General features: G+C 38.7%; 2 non-coding genes across 2 annotated transcripts; both read right to left on the bottom strand.

The window, feature by feature from the left end:
- Positions 1 to 2,206: 2,206 nt before the first annotated feature.
- On the bottom strand, positions 2,207 to 2,279 carry trnaa-agc. Its single transcript has one exon. It is a non-coding gene; the product is annotated as a tRNA-Ala (tRNA).
- Positions 2,280 to 3,008: 729 nt separating this feature from the next.
- trnaa-agc lies at positions 3,009 to 3,081 on the bottom strand. Its single transcript has one exon. It is a non-coding gene; the product is annotated as a tRNA-Ala (tRNA).
- Positions 3,082 to 3,614: the final 533 nt, after the last annotated feature.

The following is a 3,614-nucleotide window of genomic DNA, read 5'->3' as shown; positions in this document are numbered from 1 at the left end:
CAATGAAACTGACCTTTTACAAATTTTTCCTTTTTCTATAAACAAACCAAGAGGAGAAAAAACCTAGCATCTGAGGGTAACCATTTTATTCTGTTAGACTTGTAATGATTTCAAATAGGCTTTTTTGTTAAACATTTTAAAGTTCACAGATCTATAGCACAACAATTTGCACGACAACTAGTAATCATGATATACTGTATGGCAAACAAATTTGACCATCGACGTTTTAAAATCTGAAGAGGAGTGGATCTGACAGTCACTTTTAATGCTTTTAGATGAGAATACTCTTAAAAAGGTGTTTGAATTCACCGAGAAGGCTCGTCTAGCACAGCACGGGAAGTCTAAAAACCGTCAACAAAGGACGTTTGAATTACTTATTGTATGTCGGAAACCACAGCAAAATACAAAGAGTGTCCTCAGCGGCCAGAAGAGAGAAGGATGCCATACCGAGTATGTGGACAAGTAGGTGAAGAATTTGTCTGACAGACAGCTCACCCAAACAGAGAAAAACATCCTTGCTAAAGGTTTGAATTTTGCTGTGACGCCAAAACAAATCCCGCTAGTGGAACTCATCACAGTCACAGAAACAGCAATTTGAAACAACAACATTGCAGATGTGGAAGCAGAGCAACTACGGGCGAAAGTTTCAGCCTGTCTCAGCAACGCAAACCCCCCAGCATCCAACATCAGCATGGAGGACAGGAAGGCACTCACATCACTTAGTAATGACAACAACATTATCACCATTCAGGCAGACAAAGGTAGGTGCATAGTTTCGCTAAACCAGCAAGACTATCATGAGAACATTTTGTCACTGCTCAGTGACGAAAATACTTATGAGCCCCTGAAACGAGACTCAGGAAGTGGCTACAGGAAGAGGGTGAAAGACTGTCTGAAGTGGCAGGTTAGCCTTCTTAGAGTGTGACATTTCCATCAGTAATGGGGGACATCTAAAAGCTGATGTGTACCGTAAACCTACGCATACGGATCAGTATTTAAGGTTTGACTCTCATCATCCAGTGGAGCATAAACTGGTTGTCATCAGGATGCTACAACCGAGAGCGAACACCATCCCCACAGACACAGTGCCCAGAGAAGCAGAAGAACATCACATGAAGAAGGCCCTGAGTAAATGTGGTTGTCTCAGCTGGACTTTTGTCAAAGCTGGGAAGGCACCTAAAGAAAGCTCCAGCCGATCCAGGAGAGAAGGACAGCTGCCTTCTCGAAAACCTGTAGTGATCCCGAATGCGTCAGGAGTATCAGAACAGTTGAGATGCATTTTTTCTAAAGGTCCACATGCAATGCCCCCATGTGTCTAGACTCAGCACTGTGCTTATACAGAGCTAAAGGATGGGCTCTCTATATTTTTTCATTTATCACCCTAAAACAATGGAGGAGTAAAATAGTCACTGTTAAAGAAAGACTTACCCTAAACTAGATTTACTGTCTGCCAACTTTTTTTTCTTTTTAACTGCCTGTGCATGTGAAGCAAGTGCTCTAACATTAGAGTTTTACATCAACAGAAAATGTTTATCTTTAAAGTCTGTATAATAAATAAATAAACTTTATTTACTTTGAATACACTCTAAGTTTTATGTGTATGAGGTTACTAGTGTTGGCCAAATTAAGTTTTCTGAAACACTGAAGCTTGTATAGAAAAGTGTTCATTACTCAAAGGTTCATTACTTTTTAGCACCATCGTCTTTGGTGGCATCTGGTGGCCAATAATAACACCAGCCGCTTGAATCAGTCAGTGAGTGACGTCACCAGACACCGATAAATAGTTTTAAAATGTGTGAGAAAGGTTGGACTGTGAAACTAAATCATCAGCAAATACAAATACGATTTTATGATTTTTTCCATTTATGAGTTCCTAGGATTATGTGATCTATCTGGTATTTAAAGGGTTAAAGTTCTGAATTTGAATGAAAATCAAGTCAATGAAAGTGGATTTTTTTTAAAGATATATTAATTTTATAGCATTTTGTAAATGTAAACAAGGGGTTTAAAAATAATAAAAATACAAAAATTAATAAAAATTACAGACCTAATATGTTGGTGGACAATTTTGGCCACGAACAAGCTGAAAGGATAGTGATTCTGAACAAACCCAGAGGGTTAAACTGAACTGTCCGAGTAAGTGATGAGAGGGATTTCACTGTGCAAACATATATGTTTTTGTGACGATACCTAAAACAATATTCTTTGGAGGATGCGGGCATCGATCCCGCTTCCTCTCGCATGCTAAGCGAGCGCTCTACCATTTGAGCTAATCCCCCACACGAGACTACCCAGAGTGACGTCATCATACACTGATAAATAGTCTTAAAATGCGTAATGTATAAGAAAGAGTATTTCAGAGATGAAAGTAAAATTAATTTTGGTTATTGAACAGATATTTTTGGACTTTTTATTCTCTTCTTGGAGACGCAGCACCAAAAAATAAATCACATCCCACAGCATAAACCACAGCAAATTACAAGAGGGAGGAGTGTAGTAACATTTACCATTTACTGAAAAAAAGCATGGGTCATTTTTGGCCACGAACAAGCTGAGAGGGAGTTTTTATGTTTTTGCTCTCCCTTCACAAAAATAACTATGCATTATAATCAATGTTGATGTGAATAAATTACATGTCTATTAATGTACTATTAATAATACAAGAAATTCCAGTAGCACTGCAAATATATATAATTGTGAGATTTGAGGTTGTCTTCCATCTAGTGCAGTGGACAATCAAACTGGTTTTTAAAGGGTCAAAAATGTAAAAAATTAATAACTATTTTATATTTATGGAAAGAACTGAAGTTAGTTAAAAGCTTTATGCAGAAAAATGGCAAAAATCATAAAAATAATAAAAAATTACAGACCTGGACAATTTTGGCCACAAACAAGCTGAAAGGGTAGTGATTTTGAACAAACCCAGACGTTAAACTAAACTTTCCGGGTAGGTGATGAGAGGGATTTCACTGTGCAAACGATGTGACGATGCCTAAAACAAAGTCTTTTGGAGGATGCGGGGATCGATCCCGCTACCTCTCGCATGCTAAGCAAGCGCTCTACCACTTGAGCTAATCCCCCACATGAGACTACGCCAAGTGACGTCACCACACACTGATAAATAGTCTTAAAATGTGTAATGTGTAAGAAAGGTTGGACTTTGAAGTGAATCACCAGCAAATACATATAGCGTGTTTCAGAGATGAAAGTAAAATTAATCTGGTCAATCGAACAGATATTTTCGGACTGTGTATTGACGCAGGACCAAAAATAAATCATATCCCACAGCATCAACCACAGCAAATGAGAAGAGGGAGGAGTGTAGTAACTTTTACCATTTACTGAAAAAAGGCATGGGTCATTATCAGCAGAGGTTTGGGATCAAACCATTGTGAGACCTTGGGTCACCCTGTTTACATGTTTAACTTAATAACTAGAGGTGCAGTACTCTAAGACGAGTCTACTTTAGTGACCTTTAACTGATCACACATGCTGTGGCGTTGTAGAGCTGCAGATGCGCAGTGCAGAGAATGGACACGTGAGCTTTGCTTCTGGAAATTTTACTGGGATAGTTCCTTCTTCTAGCACTCCACGGTCACAGTCAGTTGTCTGCG

This window comes from Haplochromis burtoni, unplaced genomic scaffold (assembly GCF_018398535.1).
Source record: "Haplochromis burtoni strain Fernald_Lab_line unplaced genomic scaffold, NCSU_Asbu1 Contig_1939, whole genome shotgun sequence".
NCBI classification, from domain to species: domain Eukaryota; kingdom Metazoa; phylum Chordata; class Actinopteri; order Cichliformes; family Cichlidae; genus Haplochromis; species Haplochromis burtoni.
The sequence above is the reverse complement of the archived record's forward strand: the minus strand, read 5'-3'. Positions and strand labels throughout refer to the sequence as shown.